General features: G+C 41.1%; 1 protein-coding gene across 5 annotated transcripts in view; it reads right to left on the bottom strand.

Moving 5' to 3' along the window:
• TRERF1 (transcriptional regulating factor 1) overlaps window positions 1–19,874 on the bottom strand; it is a 98,456-nt gene that overhangs the window by 50,698 nt on the left and 27,884 nt on the right. For all 5 annotated transcript variants that reach the window (XM_041477228.1, XM_041477226.1, XM_041477227.1 and 2 more), the window contains exon 2: window positions 19,328–19,383. The gene's annotated coding sequence lies outside the window, so the exon portion shown is untranslated. The remainder of the gene's footprint in view (window positions 1–19,327; window positions 19,384–19,874) is intronic.

The raw sequence follows: 19,874 nt of genomic DNA on the forward strand, positions 1-19,874 counted from the left end.
AGAGAAGACTGGAAAGAATTCTAGATGAACCATGCAAGGCCAGACCAAGGGGCAAATTAAATCCACTGCAGATCAATAAAAAGCAAAGTGCATTTAAATGAAAAATGTGAAGCACTCAAAACTGATTGTTGGGTTTAACAGTTCTGGAGTAACTCAATATTTGGATCAAGTGTTTACAAATAAAGGAAACACACTGTTAGATATACAAGGATACAGCTCAGAAATATCAATTTTTTTCCATTTTCAAGACAAAAGCATTCACATGATTATCTAAAGGATAACGTACAAGACTGTTGTGCCACAGCATAAATCAGAAGTGTGTTTTCCATCAGAGTGCTGTGTTCAGCTCTTATCATCTGATCTTTTCTTGAGATAGCAGATGTAGTAAAAGCCTCAGAAAATGGGGACAAGAATAATTTGGAACAAAGACAGATTTCTGTAGAGAAGGAAATGGCGAAGCTTGAAGCAACCACACTAATGGGAGATGGATAAACTATTGAGGATATTAAAAAAAAAGGAATTGTGGTAAAGACAACTGTGCTCCTATATGCTCTTGTCATGCAGAAGCAAAGGCATTTTTAAAACAGCAATACATTTAGAGATGCTAAAAGGAAACGTGTGTTTTTTTAGTTGTTTTGGTTCTGTGGCAGTGCTCTGTTGATCTAGTTTTATTTTGTTTACATTCAACATTCAATTCAATTATATTCAACAATACTTTGCCACAAGCTACAACGATCTCCGAAAGATTCAGAGAAAGACTAGAATTTTACAAAAACTAGTAATCTACTTTAGGTAGGGAAAAGATCAGAAATACCAATCTGTCCTCTATATTTGTAGGAATTAAGATTTTTACGGTACCCAACCAAACTGACAGAAAAGACACAGAATTTCCCCTTCGGGCCTTGAACATAACCACGTCCCTTAGAACAAGGAACACGGTAAGAGTGTCGGATGCAGCCCTGGCAAGCAGCAGGCAAAGGACACACACACAGGTTGCAGAACTGGTCTATTAAGACACCTAATTCTCTACAGAGTAGTATGTCCACACAGTAAGGCAGAGGAATCTGGGAGCAGGAGAACATGTAAAGCTTTGCCACAAGGCTTTCATCCCAGGAATGCTACATGTAGGGTACTTGTGTGCTCTGCTCAGAAGTGGCCTGTGCAATGTTTGGAACAAGAAACTGCTCTGATTTCTCACCACAGAGGACTGACACACTGGAGAAGCTGCTGGGTTGCATCAGGGCAGTGCCATCACAGGGGTCTGGCACAAACCACGTCCTTCAGCCCCCATCCCTCAGCAGTGTTCAGGGAAGTACGTGAGGTATTTACAACAGGAACAAGGTATGTTCGTCTTTAGTACTACAGCGTACACTCCTCACCAACTTATTCCTGACTGTATGAGCCCTGGGTTAGGCATGACAGCATGAGATTTTTTTTTTTTTTTTATATCTAGAAACCACCCCAGAACTAGGTTAGCCTGGCAGGCTTGCAGCACTTCATTTACATATGAGTCAATCCTTCTGCAATACAAACATTAGTGATGCATTCCCCACTGTCCTTCTATTTATACTCACTATTTCACCTGCAGGCATCCCGAGTTAATTAAACAAATCAATCCCATTGAGATAATTGTGTCTCAAGCAAATTAACACAATTAGCCTTATAAAAAGAAAATCCAAGTGCTACTATATTTCTTCATATAAATCATGTGCTTGTTCCTCCATCTCTAGATTTGTGGCTATCTAGGAATCTACATTAAAATGAAAAGTATGACACACCAAACCGGCTGATGTGTGACTGTTACAGCCAAGAGCCGCTCTGTTTGCATCATTCACATCTCTGAAATCTGAGATGCCCATCAGAAATAAATGTTCTAAAGAAGAAATAAGCAAGGAAGGATCTCACTGCAGTGGACACTTCACAGCTTTGAGACAGCCTCTGCTCCCAAACAGTACATTACCTTGACATTTACAACCAGGGCGAGATATGTAGTGAGCTGGTTAATTGGATATATCAGGGGTTTGAGGCACTCTTCTTTCTTCTCCAGTTAGGTTTACAGAAACCCCTCTGAAACAAAGCTGAAGTTCTACAAATGACATCTCAGTACCCATACTTTTTCAAAGGCCTGTTCCTCCAGCCCTAAAGTACTACAAAACTGCCACGGCAGTTGAGCAGACACCATAATTTTTGGCCACCTGCTGTTTTCATGGAATTTTTCCCCTGAGGCAATCTCAAGTAATCCAGCACACCTCAGCCTCCCCAGTCACAGATAGAGTCTCCCTCTCTATCCAAGACCTCGACCACCTAGCAGCAGTGTGGCCAAGGCAGGGGCTGGCATTCTTTACTACCAAAAGAGACCACAACTTTCGGCTGAAAGCTGGAGATTTCTCCAAGGTAACGCAGGAACACTGAGCAGAACTCTGTCAGAGCCTGCAAGCAAAAGTGCTGAGAAGTGATGACCAACCTCCAACTAAAAAAGGAAAACTTAAGAGGTTAGTGTGCAAAACCATGATCTTCTGAGCTGAAGCACCTACCCCAAGGCCACTCTTTCAAGAGGTGGTAAAACATCTTTGCAGCACATTCATGATGCTCTGGACCAAGGCCTGGGATGGTTTTGCTGCCTCTTTCAGCATGAGCCTGCAAGCAGTGAGGCTTGCTTGAATGCAGGAGACTCCATCGCCCAGCTGGTGAGAAGCTGCAAGCAGAGGCAGGTGAGGGAGTGTGTGAGCATGCAGGAGAGGCAGAAAGCAAGATGCTAATAGAGCTCCCCAGCGATAACTGTGCTCTCCTGTGTCCCCGCAGATGATGCAGGGAGGGCTGAGCCGCTCCTCCCCTGTGCCTCCCGTGGCTGCTAAGCAACAGCAGCAGCGCACCGGGCCAGGCAGGCACCCAGCGATAACTTCTCGTTTTGAGGAAATTCAAAAGGCTTACAACAGTACATTAGCTGCAAAACTGGTCACCAGTACTGAGTTTCTGAGAGTAATTACAGGGCAGGGAGAAGAAAGGGAAGAGAAGTGATGGGGGCATGAGGAGAGGACAGATCCTGGAGGGGACCAGGCTCGCACCAAGGGAGGGTGTGCAGAAGATAATTTAATGGAAGACTCCTCATCCTTTTTGGAAGTTGAAAAAACGTATTCCTTTATTTTTTTAGCATCCCAAATCTAAAGCACTTTTCCCTCTTTGCACATTTCTCATCCATGTGGCACTGTAACCAACAAATCACACTGGCTCAGCAGATGTGGGTAAGACAATAATGGAGCTGTTCCATTTGCACTCACTCCAAACATGCTTCCACACCATGTTGGCCATGCACAGCCATCGTACCACCTGGCCCAGGGCTCTGCTGCACATCTGCCCTGCAGAGCTCCCAGCCTTGACCCCAGGCAGCTGCCCCTTCACTGAGATAGCCCAATCCAACTGCGCACCACAGAAAACCAGGTTACTGAAATAGGCTGCTGACAAACTGGCCTTTCCCTTGTGGAAAATCATTTTTCCAGCTGGGATCTGGTGGCTTGGTCCACCAGAGAGCTGCACAAGTCAGTTGGTCAGCACAGGCAATGCCAAGCCCTTCAGCCACACACTGGTGATGGATCTCAAGTCCCCCAGTGTGGCAGCACAGAAAAGCAAGGGAAAATGTTATCCCCAAAGTCACATACTGGGTCAAACAGGTATTCATTTCTTGTTTCACCATTCTGAACTGTACACTGTACTTAGCATTTTCATTACCCCCACAAACTACTGGCATAACCAGAAAGTAATTCTTATTAATTAACAAAGTAGTAATTTTTTTAAATTAGTACTGTCTTACAAAATATGTTCTCTTTAGGAAAGTTAGAAGAAGTAAACTTAATTTATGAGGTACAAAAGTCTTTCACTAACTTCATTTTACAGAACACAAAAATCAGACTGTTTATTTATAAAGGTACCTTCTAAACATGAAGTGAACTTAACACCATATCAACTGACAAGAAACAGTACAAACTTCTACATATACATCTATCCATATATCATTTAGGAGTCAGAATAGATAACATATAGCAGGAATACAAAGGTACTTTATTACAGGACAGCCTGGGAAAAGAGATCGATATCTTATCATAAAGTGTATTTAGAAAACTAGTTCTATGACACAGGATCCACAGACACAGATGTCCCATCATAAAGAATTCATTATTTACAAATATACTACAGAACACTCCATTTGCAATGAAGTACCATAAATAATTCACAGATAATATGTGTCAGAAGTGAAGGCAGTGGCATTTTCTCCACCATCCTCAGGAGGCTTCCCATATTCAGTGAAAGAGAGCTCTGCTGTAACAACAGAAGCAACAAGAACATTGGATTGTCATTAAAACACAAAACTTCCTTCTCCATCAAAGGTTTCCCCACCAACACAATATATATTAATATATACTATATCCCCAGACAGAGTCTTCTACACAAGCATTGCTACTGTTGGGCCAAGCAAGATGTGCAATTCCTTTCCTTTTAAATTGCATGTATGAATTTTATTTTCAACCCTGCGAATAATATGGAATTTCCACCTTGGGTCCACTGCCCAGGTGCTGCAGTGTTGGACAGCTCTACCCCATGTCCCTTACTCCAACCCAAAGAGGCACATCCAGGGCAGGAAGGCAACTCAACTAGTGTTGATCTCCCTCTCCCTGTGAAACACATGGCAACACATTGTAAGATGTGTGCCAGAAGTTTGACACAGAGATGGAAACCCCTCTCTATCTGAAATTAGATGAACATAGATTTATTTTATATGGATGAACAAACAGTCACCAGGACAATAAAAATAATCTGCTGCTACTGATACAGAGTGAATCTGGAAAACCAGCCTAATGATGGAAGCTCTCTCCTGTGCAAATTCCCCTATTTCCCATAAGATCAAACAAAAATTGAATAAAACCCTTGATAGAAATTTCATTTTCCTCTCTATTCTGCTTGTCCCCTTCTCTTCTCCCGCAGGATACCTGCACCCAAAACTTGACTTATCTGACTCCTTTAATCTTCCTCAAAGAAACAAACCAAAAATCCCCACACCCTCAACTACTAAATAAAAGACCCCAAAGCCCCTCAAGTCTTCCTGTAATCTAGCTACAGAAGCCACTGTCCACATGGATTGGTGGGCAGGACTTAAATTCTGTTTTTTCCCTTCTGAGTCACGAATCAAAACCCAGCAGATTTGCCAAAGAGAGAAAGAAACAAACCAAGAAAACCTTACCAGCCCCCTAGAGATGATACTGGATGATGTGGAAAACGGAAGAGACCACTGCAATCACCAGTATGACCTTCCTCCCAAGGTGTGCCACAGACCTACATGCAGATACATGGCTTGCTATAAACATACACACAGCAATACTCTCCCTTGCTGTAGTCTAATTCCCAGGCAAGTGATTAGGAATCTGTCACGTCCAAAGGGAGCTGTTTTAGCAAATAATTTATTCTGTTTAATAATTTGTGTGTTACAAGTAGCCCAGATTCTTCTGGTTTCAACTTTCTGCTATTCAATCTCATTACACCTCCTTCTACTAAACTGAAGAGTTTTGTACTTTTTTTCCTCTACAGATATTTGCAAAATACAACTCATCCACTTCACTTGACGCAAGCATGCAAAGCTTTTTATTTAGAAAAGAAAAGTCTAACAGTAAAACAGGTTTTCCAACTGTAATCAATCTCTCAGCTTTCTGCAGGCACGTAAGAATTGGACTCTGTATTCCAGTAATGATCCTGTGCCATCACACACTGGTAAAACATTATATGCTCCCAGAAGACATGCTTGGCTTTTGCATCCAAGAAACATATCCAGTCTTTCAGCAGTGCTGCAAGGTCTCTGTGTTTTGTTAGCTTCTTCCCACTACCCCAGCTCCTTTCCAATGTAAACTCTCTCCTGAATGTAGCCAGCCCTACCCTCTGTATAAGGTACAGAGCTGGACTGGCCTGTGCTAACATTCAGACTACTCAAACAAGCCCACGCCAAAAGGAAATTAACTCCCTGTGTGACAGAGGACATATTTACCGTATCCCTGATTTTTGGTGCCATTTTCAAATTTAGAAAGAAATACCTTTGTTCAGTATAATTACCAGTACCAGGCTGTCACTCCTCCCTTTCCTTTCCAAGTGATCACATTGCCTCATCACCTGTTCATACTCACTACATTAATTCTCTATTTGCTGCATGTATGTGGACATACATAAATGTGATATCCCAGCATAAAGTCTGTTCTTCTCTGCAGAAAAGCACTGAACAACACTGGGTGCATATTTGATGTCCTTTCAAGTAACAGTACACAACAGTTCAGTATAGTGTTGTGTGCTGGTCCATTCTGAGCACTGGATGCAACATTTTTAGACGTGACCTCCATTTTCCCCCTACAAAAAAATTTAACAAGTTAAAACATATCCTGGTTAAGTCAGTGCAGGATTGCAGTTTGTTGTTTTGTTGTTGTTTTGGTGTTTGGTTGGGTTTTTTTTTCTTTATGTAGTATCTAATAAAGCATCAGCAACATTAACATTAGGGTTATTGGTTTACTTAATATTATGATGTTCCATTAGACAAGGCATAATACAATTGTAGGCTGGAAATTAACTATGGAAACATGTTGATATGGTTATATGAAGTCATGAAACTTTTTCAAATGCAGAAGCACTGCTTCTACAATACAGTTTAAACAAGTTAACTTATTTCAACTGTATATGCATAATAAACTTTTGCTCTACACTGTCATATCAGATACTCAATTCTTCCAAAACAAAAATATTTGTTTTGGTTTTTTAAATACAATAAGGCATTTAATGACTATAAAAAAACCCCCTGTGGTTGAAATTGACTCAGGACATAGTGCTACTTCTGCTTTCAGCCCAAAAAAGAGATTTCCTATCATCATTATTAAATAGCAGTAATATTTATAGACAAAAGTAGCAATTCAGTTGTACTATTTTTTCTTTTTTAGAGTAAGAGCACTTTATCTTTTAGACAAATGGCACAAACATTGCAGTGGTGTGCTGGAAAAGCAGCATGAAGGTGAGCACGGGCAAAAGAATCTGAACCCAGAATCTGAGCCCTCTGACAGCAGAGTCAGAGGGGGTGAGGTCAGGTGATGTTACAGCATGTATGAGAGGATTCCTTTAAAAGAAGGACCTAGATGCCAGACCAAAGTGCTCAGTGCTGTTTTTCCCGTATGGATTTATTCCTATAACAGGAATATAATGTAGACCTAAAGGTGTTCTCCCAGGCTAAACTTTAATAGGGCTTTAACTTTTTAACAAAGGTCAAAGAAATTTCAACACAACTCCTCAGGTTACTGTTGCCTAAGTAAAACCTATGCAACCCTTTGTTGAACCTTAGCCCAACAGCAGAATTAATTACCAGAATTAATTACTAGCCACAAAGCCTTCCCTAGGATATTAGAACATATCTACTACAGCTCATTTAAAAATGAAATGTTTCATTTGTCATACCTAACAAAGGATGGCCAACTTGTCCAAGGGAAGAACACACCCTGACCCTCATGTAGTTGTTCCTAAATAATCAAGCTGAGGATTCACTTCTCTGAATAAGTGGGTTTGGGGCTTTTTTTAATGTTTTGGCCTCCATCACAAAGTTAAAGCTATTTCCTCATTTCTGAACATGCTAGTATCCAAGCAAGGGAGAGGCAGAACTTTCACTTCTCACCTGCTCACAGAAAAGTCACACCTCACTGTTAACACACCAACTGAAATACAGCAAGAGGCTCCAGCCATCTGAGACAATGGGAATCTTTCCCATTCTCTGTGAGCTGGTTTCAAGCAAACCAAACCATTTTTGTAAACTCACATCAAGCCTGTGGCAGAGCAGAACTGGAGCACGGGCAGGACAGACACACTCTGAAGCCGGGGACAGGGATGCAATGATCCCCCCACTATGAAGAGTCCCTTCATCTCAGTAACACCAAGCAGCATGGATAAAGGCATCACTGTACTTTTGGAAGAAATTCTTTCCTGTGAGGGTGGTGAGGCACTGGAACAGGTTGCCCAGAGAAGCTGTAGATGCCTGATCCTCGGAAGTGTTCAAGGCCAGGCTGGATGGAGCTCTGAGCAACGTGGTCTAGTGGAAGGTGTCCATGCCCATGGCAGTGGGGTTGGAATGAGATGATCCCTACGGTCCAACCCAAAACATTCTGTGATTCAATGACAGCACAATCATTCTGTGGACATGCAGGTTAAAATGCTGCCCATTGTTATTCTGCAGGCAGGTTATACATCGGCCTTTTTTTCAGCTTTTGAAGTACTATACAAACACCAAAGAAGGCTGAAAGACCACTTCTTGCAACTTCGTATTTCTACCATAGGCTCCAGCCAGTCACTTTTCTTTTGTGGCTGCACGTATTTCCTATTTAAGAAAAGGACTACAGCAGTTCCTGGTTTGCCACATCTTCAAAGAGAGAGTTTGCGCAGCAGCTTCCTCTGCCCTGCATTACTCCGCACTGGTGAACACCCTCTTCCCTCTCAACCTGCTCAGAAATATGCTCAGCCACCTACAAAGCCAACTGGCAGACAAGGTAACAAAACGAAGGATTTCCAAACCACATCCATGATGACAGCCCAAAGAACTTTTTGCTCCAAACCTAGGTTTCAATCTTCCCTTCTCCATCTGCACTTTCTATCTCTTTCAAAATAATGAGCAAACATTTATCCAGCTTCAAAAATCTGGCACATTTTACCTTCCTTGTCATTTAAGAGATACTATTAATACCAAATAGTTTGTGTGTAAGAACACTGTGCACTTTTGTAAAGCTTTATTCAAAGCATCCTCTGATCTTCCACTGAAAGCAGTAATTTAGTACTTTCACAGTACTTCTGAGGCTTGTATTATAAATTGTCTCACACAGGTAGAAACTCTGAGGCTAAAGTGACCTGCTATTGGGCTAACCACGAGAAATCCTCATGTCCTGCCTCCCCAAAATCTGTATTTCAGCATTTCTGACCAACCCTTGATCCAGTGCTTCCTGCCCTGAATCCAACTTCAGATGTCATCGTCCCTTTCTTTCTCTACTGCCTCACCTACGTAGGTGTCTGGCAGAGCTTCCCAGACATTTTCTTCCCCCAAAGATTTCCTGAAATTAAGTAATTAAATTATTAAAGAAAAAGTTCATCACCTGCTAAGAAAACTATTTCTACAAACCACATTCCCACCTACAGCAATCTGTATGGTTGTGTTTCTATGTCCCAGCCACACTGCCTGAACATGAAAAGCTCATGTTAACCCCTTCCAAATGAAAAGAATACTCTCAGGACCTGGTCTTTAAAGATTATTTCCCTGGATAAGCAAGAGACTGCTAGTAAATATCAGGTAAATCTCAATTTGTTTTAAACAGGAGAAAAGTAACATAGAAGGCCTATCCTCACCTTCATCTGTTCTTAAGGTGCTATTCTACTATTCAATAAAAGTGTATTTCTTTAACAAAGAAGAAAATATACCCATATATGAAAGTGGACAAGCAATCAGAAAAAGAGTAACACTTTAATATTACATCAACAGCTAAAAACATAAGGAAATAATTTAAGATAATTTAAAATTTAATCAGTAGAGACACCAAAGCCATGCATGGAAAAAGGCAGCCTATGCAAATGTGAACTTGTCTTGCATGACAGACAGCACAGGATCTCCAAACTGTATGTGACTCACTAGTGCCTAAAGAGTATTGCTTGCTTTGATTCTTGCACCAGGATCCATCAACATCTGGCCATACAGTCATCTTTCTTGTTTTAATAAATGCACTTCAATAATGTAAGAGAATACCTTGTATTAACCACTGTCACCTAGGGTTTTGCAGAACAGTGGCCATTGCTACTTTCACTCAGACCTCACGTAATACCAGGTCTCACCAGAAACCAGTGTCAGAACTTCGGATCATCCTCCAGATGATCCTCAACTACTGATCCTGCTGAACGCTACATTAAACAAGAGTTTTCACCTCCTTTTGTGTGTTAAGTAATCAGAACTACAAATAATTTCAAGACTTATTCTTCATCAGTGTTATTCAGAGCATGCCATCTTATTCCTTTCATTCCCTCACACCGCATCTGAAAACTGGGGAAGCAAGAACACACCCTCATCTGGCTCCAACCCTCAAACGAGAACTGAGGAACAACAGCTGCTCCCTGAGTCAGTGACACATTTAACAATTGCTAGAGATCATGCAGGCATCCCTGGACAGTTCTCCAACAATCTCTCTCGGTGGAAATGCCAAGTTTTCTAGGCAGCATGGGCCATCCAAAAGATCATAAAAGGAAAAAGTTACACAGCAAGCTGCACAGGTATATCCCAGGCATGTTTTTCAACCTGTAAAATCTTGCTGGATATCCTTCTGACATGGTATCAAAACACTCTACTTCCACTGAGCTTTGTTAGTGGGATTGATGGTGTAACTAATTCAACTTCAGAGAATACTTCTAATGAAAACTTCATCATCTACTTCTCTTAAGGCTACTAAAGGGGATGATATTTTAAGCTGCAAGTCAGGAGAAGAAAGCAGAGAGAAAAATGACAGAGATAATTTGTTCTTCCAAGTTGTCTACTCAAGAAATCCAGAGGAAGGTTAACTGGTACACAGTCAGGTCTACTCTGTTTCCCTGTTTTTTAACAGCACAGACAGGTAAGGGCCAGAGTGTGCACACTTCTCCTTTGCAGAAGAAATAGCATGCCATCATTAGAGTAACACCTAGCAATGCATAGGATCAAAGTGACAACACTAGTATATATTAGAGGTAAAATTCATCTGAGCCTGTAACAGACAGACCAAACAGAGCATTCCCTGACCAGCAAAAGAAGGCTTTGGTACCATCACTCAAATCTCCACAGCCTTCCCACTCTGCCCCAAGGCCACTGAGTCACTCCACAGCGAGATGCCCAAAATGAGGCTGTGTACAACATCTCTATGGAAGTAAAAGTCTTGACCTTTTTAATCTCCACGAGGTGTGTCCAAATACTACAGTCACAGGCAACTGCTGAAATAAATCATGAAAGCAGTACACTGTTAAGGCTCACTATTTGAAAGCAAAAGGCCAATAAAGTACAAAAGCAATGAGCCTACTTTCCTCCTGATAAAATGGAGGAGGAAAAACAGACCCAACCCTGCTGGCACACTTTGCAGTCAAATTCCTTTTGACAATTTATGAAGTTTTTTTCTTCCTCCTGTTTAACAAAATTACTTCAGCAGTATAAAAGTTGGCAGCATAGTTATCTCAGAAGAAAGTTGCTCCATTCCTCATTGGTAAGCAGTGCACACACACACAAAACCCCACACCCACAGGAAATTGAGAGCTATTCATTTAGTTTTAGCCAAGTCTTTGTGAGACTGTACCTTTTGACTATTAGCTGATGGTAAACGTGCAACTGTCTGGTACTTAATCTCATATAAAAACTAGACCAAAAAGCCCTATCAATATTAAATTTAACCTTCAAAAAAGAACACAAGTGGTATGAATGCAATTGTCTGGAAAAATGCTACTTAGCAAAAACGAAACAACTACTCCCCCACATACATGCAATATTTAAAAGAAAGAATTCAAAGCTGTAATTATGTTCACACAAACCTAAACTGCAGAGTACAAGAAGTTCAATGATACAAAGTCCTGTGTTATTTGTAATGACACCATGTACCTCCTCTTGTATTTTTTTCTTGGTATTTTGGGGGCCTAATGGGATGCTGTCCATTGCCATTATCAGGGATCAGAAGGAAAATATAAAACCAATTCTTGTTATCTGTTCAGAACATGAAACCTGGAACAATGGTAAGCAAAACACTAGTAAGGTTACTTTGTGGTAAAGTATGCTTTTAGCTCGGTATAGTTTGTCAGAGCAGCAGCTGGTTTTAATACAGCCACAACATAAAATTACCAATTTCTAGGAATTAAAAAAAAAAAAAAATAGAGAACTCTGAGAGATACCTTTGGGGAACTGCATGTGGGAAGGCATCAGTCCTGTAAAAAATTACTAGAGGTTACAGCAGACACCATCTAGACACTGAATTTCCTGCACAAATCTGCAGCTAAGCAAGGAAGCGTAACCTCTGGATGGATAAGAGCATTATTTTGTATAAGGCAAGGCAGGGAGGGAGAGTGTTATCTAAAAAACAGTAACAACAAGGGCAACATGCATTTCTGGTCTATTCACTTTGGAAAAGAAAATACCACAAGAACAGTGAAAGATTCAGAGAATACATCTTATGTAAAGAGTTTAAACAGTCTGCATATTTGGCTTATCCAAGAGGATAATGGTTATCAGTGACTTACCAACAAAATGGCTAAATATCTCTGCCAAAATTTACTCAGAAGATAAAGAAGACATTAGCCAAAGCTAGGCCCCCAAAAGATGCTTCTGGTCAGATGAAATGGTTTTGAAGAATTTAGAATTAATCTTCTCTGCCTGACTGTACATAATTACAGTTGATTGATATGATGCGTAGTATGCTCAGAAACTCATTGACAGCAAGCTTGCTGAATGCAGTTTCTCCAAGAAGCACTTTCTATCTTATCCAGCTGACTAAAATCTTGTGCAATTCCTTTGGCATTTACACCTTTCCCACTGCAGCAGTGCTATCCATTCACAAGCACAGACCTCTGCACTCAGTTAATTCCAGCAAGTATGGCTCTTGGAGCACAACTCTTCAGAAGCACCTGCTGCTCCCTACACACCGCCAGAATATTCAAAAAAAGGTTCATTTGTCTTCAAAGTGCTCCAAGGCCTCAGTTCAGGGTATTCAAGGCATTTGCCAGAGCTCCAGGACAGACAGCAATCTACCGTTCTGCTGCTCTACCTGATGTTAATTGGCGCTGGAGATGCAAATTTTTGTGTGGATAAACGAGGCACATGAAGTGATTTCCAAGTATGGAAATGGCAAGTTTGAGAAACAAAGATTATGATATCCATCTATGTCTCTCTCCACTTTTTAACTGATAGCAACTTGTATTTAACAAAAGCACCATGCATTATACTACATCCAGTTACTATATTACATCTCTCCATGGATAAAGAGAAACAAAAATAGGACAGGCCTCCTACTGTCATTTCCTGTCATAGTCAGGAAAGGACATCTCTGTAAGGTAACACCAGAAGTTATGGACTCACTATGGAAATCACTGAGTGAGAGTTCAGGATCTGCTCTAGCAGGACAGGATGAATAGACACCAGATACTCATTTTGGGGACAGAAGCCTTCGTACTTCAAAGACTACGTTTTCCAAAACTAAAGCCCATTCCTTGGGCTTTATGAAGCCCACAAGTCACCGGAGCCCTGGCTACTGTCTGAGCATCAGCACGGCCACCAGAGAATAAAGAGAATCCCACCCTGTGTGCTTGGCTGCAGGAAGCCACCCAGCAGGAGCACTGAGAGCTGCCTGCTCCTTACAGCCCACCACCCCAATGGGCGGAATAGGGAGAACTCTTAGCCCCTTCAGCACATCCTCTTTTCCACCTGGAGAAAAAGTTACCACCTGCAGCTGGAGGTCACTCATGAATCCAGACAACACATTTTTTTTGGGAGATTAACAGCAAACTAGCTTTTGGTGTTCTCTCAGCTCTGTCTGGGTACATTAACTAATACTTTCATTTAAATATCTAGGGGATGGTTAAGTTAAATTTAATTTCATATGTGAATTTTGCAATTTTTCATTCAGCCACTCCCCAAAATAATATTTTTAGACTTGTTTATTTTATATTTTTTTAAAGCCAGCAAGTTACTAGCATGTCTGAAGTCGGCAGCCAACTCTGAGCTTGGAAACTGTACAACCTTCACACGGAATGGGTTTCAGAGAAAAAAGCAGAACATTTCTGTATCTCACTGCACCAGTAGCAAACCCTTAACCTCACTGCTAGGAGCCTCAACTGAAATTTTCCTTTTAACCCTATCTGGCACCTTGTCTTTAATTCAGGAAAGGTTTGATATGAATAATGGACAGTCAAGAGGGAGATGCAGAGATAAAGGAAAAGAGGAAGGGAGGGGCCAAGATTCAAAAGACTGGTAGTGGTGGTTGGCACTTTGGTCATCTTCCTGGAGCCAGGCTTAACAAAAGCAGAGAAGGTTCTCCATACCAAGGGTAAGAATACATGGCAGGACTTCAACATCTGAAGAACCATAATTAATCACTTCAACAGTAAGTATCATCCTCTTTTTACTGAAAGGGGAGCTGACTCAAAGACAACCAAGGGGGAGTTGCCCAAAACCACACCACCAGTCATTATCAGAGCTGCAGTTGGAAGTTTCTGGCTGGCAGCGCTATTTTCAATCACTGAAATTGGCAGCCAGTCCCAGTCACAGAGCTGGGTATCCTGTGTGCTCACCAGGAGAGAGTCACCTGCTCCCCACTCCCCATCTCCCAGCTCCAGTCACAGCACCAACACCCAGGAAGGATGAAAGGAGTGTGTGTCCAGCCAGGTTGGTAGGCTCAGGGATTACCACCAGCACCGATGCTCCCATCACCCCACAGTCCTGCTCCAGTGAGTGCCCACCCTGAAGGAACAACTGCAACCCCCAGGAGCTCCCCTGGCACCCCCCTGTAGCCCAGAGCACCTGGGTCAGGAAAATAAATCTAGGGAGAAGTCTAAGCCAGTGGTTCTGGCCAGGTTTAATACCCTGCCCTGGCTCACTGGGTAGAGTGAAAGACAGGCAACAAGCACCCCAGACACCACACACCTCAACTACCCCTCCCCTTTGTGCTTTACACACTCCAAGGGGAACTTCAGATCAGTTCACTTCTCAAGCAGAAGTTGAAGTGGCTCTTCCCATCTCATCCCTATAGCTTTAATGCACATTTTACAGTACTAATTTCAGTTTCTTTTAATTGATTAGTCAAGAGTGCAAAGTTACTTATTTCTTAGAGAACCAGCCAGCTCACAACAAGGATATTTCAAAGCCAAAGGTAGTCCTTTTTGTAAGGGTAGTTGGAAAAGTACTAAATAGGTGAATTTTCATTCTTAATTTTTACAGAAGCAACACAATTCTTGTAACAAGCAGTTTGGGAAACCCAGTATGATGGAGATGTGGAGGGGGAAGTGAGTATCCTACATTTACACTAAAAGCAGAACCACAGAAATCTGCTTTTTGTAGCATAATTACTCTTAATTCATATATAAAATTACATCTAGGTCTCTGTTAGCTGTACTCCCCTCATTTCTATATTCTGCCTGATACCTGCCTATACTGAGCTCTCCAGACATTCATTCCAACTCACTTGATCCTTTGAAGCTGACAGTTATCTACAAATTCAGGCACTGAAGTAATTTATTCTTTTAGAAGTGTTAAGCATTTAAAACTTGCAACATCAGATTGTGCAAATATTCAAATTTTCTGGAAGAAAAAGAAAAGGAAAAAGCATTTACCTTGATGTCTACATTTATGTATATATTCTCCCCCTACACACTCTTATCTAGAGGCTTTTCCTCATGCATGAGATTTCCCATTTTTCTCCTTGTGCTTTCCAGGTACTTTCCACATATTGTGACATAACAGCTAAGTAACACAAGAAAAGAAACTCAAATTACCTGTTACCATTTTATTCAAATTACCTTTCTTATTGTGAAAGTTTTCTTCTGTAGAGACAAAAGCATTCACCAGCAATGTCAAAGGAAATTATTAAAATTCATCTAGCAGTGATGCAAGAGTTTTGTGCTGACCTGCACTAACACAAGAAGAAACCACAATTTACCAGTTTGGACAGAAGTAATTCTGGACTTTGCCTCTATTTGGTCTCATCAAAATCAAGCGTTACTCCCAGTAAACAAGACAAACACACCCAAAATGGAAAAAAAAAAAAAAAACCAAAAAAAAAAACCCAAAACCCACACAAACACTTCAACGAGTTACTGTGGTTCTGCATGTGTAAAATCGGGGGTTTCACTGCCAAGACTTGTTAGAAAAGAGCAACCAGAAAACGTTTGCAAAACAGATTACTATTATGAAGGGCATTAACAGCTATTAGTAACAGAATATACATCAACCTACTGCTTTTTAAATAGTCAATATTAATTGGCAACCTAATTTGGAACTGTTAAGAGACCTTGCAGACACCATTTGTCAGGTCTAAGCTAACAGTAGTTGAAAATAGGCCTGATAAGAGTTACTTCCTTGTCATTTCCTTTCAAAAATGGCACAATGCTGTTTCAGCGACCAAAGTAATTTTATCTCACAAGTGTAACTCCGAAAATAGATTAGGCCTTATAGAATGATTTTATATTTATGATCTGAGCTATTGGGCAGACCTCATGCGAAACTGGACTTGCAATTCACAAGGGCTCTGGACTGCTCGGAAGGAAGCAAGATAAAGGCACAGGGAAATATGGGGGAAGGAAAAGAAAATACTGGGTGAGAGGTCTGGCACCTCTCAACATCACTGCAAGCTTGCCAAGTCTCATAATTTCATCACTAGACTTCAGAAATATCAAAAGAGCTATCATTCATTTTTTTAATTCTACCCTGTCATGTAATCAGGAGAACAGATGCTAAAAGCCAGCCATTACCAGGAAGTCACCATGGCTAGCATTAAAACAAGACTATTTCTGCACAGAGTGGACCATCTATTGTTGCTTTAAATGGTATCTAAACCCCTTAAATTGCTGTGGCAGCACAAAATGTGGGAGTGCATCAGACTGACTTGTCCTGAAGAAGAAACAGAAAGGAATGGGTCGGGAAATATCCATGAAAACTAAGCAACCAAGGGAAAACATTGACAGGAGGCACAATCAAGACCTGAGGGCATAATTGGGGCAGCATCCAGATGACTCTATGGAAGGATGAAAACCTAAATGTAAATGCAGAGAGGGAATGCAGAAAGGGAGCAGGAAGTTAAGAAAATGAAATAAATGAAGTAACACTGATGACATCTTTAGTAGCTAGGAATGGTTCAAAGAATGAGTGACACCTGCAGCCTTGAGAAGGAACATGACCAGGACAGACTCTTCTTGCCATACAGAAGGACCAGGAGTAGGACAGTAGCATTTCTCCAGCCCAGGCTGCTGGGGAAAGGATAAACAAAAACCTCTTGGAGAAAGGAGAGTAAAATACACCCATTCCTAGATCAGAATTGAATTTTACACTGAGAAGGTACCACACAAAATGAGGACAGAATATTTCCTTTTAGAGGTGAAAGATGACAGCCAGTGGGAAGTGCTACTTCTTCATCAGAGAATCTCATTTTAATGCCAATCCAGCTGCTGGGATCCATCTCACAGTTTGCACATGCCTAGGGCTGGCAATAAAGCAGTGGTGAGAGGAAGTGTCATGGAGGTGTCATGGCCTCAAGTTGCAAAGCTTGCTAGAAACAGAGCCTCCTCAGTGGCTGTTTTACAAGACAAGGGGAGAATGAACTTGCACTGGGAGACACAGTGCAACAGCAATCAGGTGCTGTGCTACAAGAGCTGCCCATGCTACAGCACACAGATTTGTCAATATTTACTCCACAGAAGAGAGCAATACATAAAATTACACAGTGTAATGCATGTACACTATATAATACGTGAGAATAATGTCTTCAGGAAACACCAGCAGCTGAATGACTGAATTGTTGTCTCATCAAATTGTCCCGCCCCAATTGCTGACGCACACAGAAGTCCCCAGCATTGCTCTGACACCAGACAAACAGACTTCTCAGTGAACTGAATCTGAACATGAGCACTTCTACCTGTCCCATTCTAGCTATGCTTCTTTTCAACAAGAGCACACACACGCTGGTGGCAGTGCCACAGTGGGCACCGCTCAGCCCCAGCCACAACAGTGCCGCTGGCACGGTGCGACAGCAGTGGTGCAGAGGGGTGCCAGTGCAGCTGGGCTGGAAACTCTAAGAGGTCCTGAAAACAATTTTTAATTATCTATTCTTGGAGGACAGAAGGACTGGTTGGAACACGTGCAAGTGAAGCAGCTTGTTTACATAACAAATGAGGTATGCGAGGTGCTTTGTGTAACAGTGCTGCACACTGCAAGCTCTCTCACCTGGAGAGCTGTTTTACCAATTATAGACATACAAGACCACCTTCGTGCAGGGAGTAAGCCTTTGGATAAAATATTCATAACAAGATCCAACAGTGGCATGAAAGAGGTTGGTTTGAATGGACAAAATGTCTAATACTTGCAAAAAAAAAAAAAAAGAAAAAACAGGCAGCCACCAAGTCTTTGATTCTTGCATACACCACACAGTGCCAAGAGTCATTCAAAGTTTTCAGTTCTTGCTTGAGCAGCCACCCTCCAAAAATAAATCCACCCTCCTTGGGAAACAAAACTTATATGAAAAAAGAAAAAAAAAACCAAAAAAAAAAACCAGACAAACCAAAAAAACTCAAGAGCATCTACAAGAGCTAAATGTCTGAATCCAAGGAAAAAGTCATTTAGTCCCGATCCTCATACAATGGCATCATGCATTTAGCTGTTTCCATGACATTTTCCAATCAAAAGCCAAAAAGAACAATAGGGATTTTTGAGGCCTGTAAAACTGTACAGAACTCAGGAAGAAGGGGGAGACAAAAATGAAACAAACAAGCGATGGAGCTGGATGGCTGCGGTGTGGATTGTACACTGAAAGACAGTGACAATCTCTAGGTAATACTGCTTTTGCGCTTGGCTCTTTGTTGTTTGAATATGGTTCTCCCAACACCTAAGAGTTTTACAGACATCTACTCCTCTCTAACAGTGGAAACCTCTGAAGTAGAAACCATAAGGAAAAAAGTATCCACTTAAACACTACCTTTTGAAAACGCCATTAGAAGATAAATTTTAAAAGATCAGCAAACTTGCAGTTTCTTCAGCACATTAGGGACAGCAAATATTAAGTTCAAACTCAAATCTAGAGCATTTCTACACATATATACTCTTGTTCTAATAAAAACCAGTCCAAATTTGAGAATACTGCAACAAGAAAAACAAGTTTTAAAGTGTAGAACTTAAAACAGCTCAAAGATCTTTTGAAATTTTAAATATCTGGGGTGGGGATGTGGGGGGAGGCAATATCTCAAAACGAAAGAAAAACTTCTCTACATCCTCTGTTACTTGAAAAAAAAAAAAAAGCTCTAAAATAATAGCATGACTATCTTGCTAACCACTGTGCCTGCAAGGGCATGGCTTTTTGTCTTCTAGCCTTTGTACATCAGTTCACCAGGAGAAAGAACTGATCAGAAGCTGTATAGAACAGAGATGGTTTCTGCTCAGAAGCTTAGAGGCAGATTTAACTTAAAAATAATTATCACAATTATTTGCAGGGTTCTGCCAGGGAAAAAAAATTATTCTCAACCCAAAATCCATCTAGTGTGACAGCTTTGTGTAGGAACATGTTTATCTTACCCTCTCTCTTACCTTATCAGACACATCTCCTCGTCCTATTCAAAATACAGCAAGTCATGAAATTCCATCTGCAACAAAAGGAAAAGCCCATTAATACCTCCTGATAACCTTACAACAGAAGTCTAATATGCAGTTCAAGGAAAAAAAAAAAAGTTAAAGTTCGCCTGCCATTCCAGTATAATCTACACCCCAGGCAAGTCACCATCCCATTTGTGGCAATCTGGGAAGCATGGATAATAAAGGTATTAAAGATGTTGTAACATGTCCTGTAAGAAACACACTCTTCCTCCTTTGGCAGGGCTAACAGAGATGGCCAAAGCATACAGGTTGTCCTGCAGAGTCATAAGTAAGTCTGCAGCATCCTCTCATTAAATTAAATGAGCATCAAATTACATAATGTGAACAGTTGTAAAATGAGACCAACGGTAATGGCTAGAAATAATCCCAGTGGTGTTATACATTGTGGAGACAATTTTCCATCAGACTATCAAACCTGGGTAAGCAGGACTTTTTATCTCCAGGCCAAGAAACTGTCAGCATGCAGCCTCTCTTAAAAAAC

Source organism: Pyrgilauda ruficollis, unplaced genomic scaffold (assembly GCF_017590135.1).
Source record: "Pyrgilauda ruficollis isolate IOZ18807 unplaced genomic scaffold, ASM1759013v1 scaffold4, whole genome shotgun sequence".
Lineage (NCBI taxonomy): Eukaryota > Metazoa > Chordata > Aves > Passeriformes > Passeridae > Pyrgilauda > Pyrgilauda ruficollis.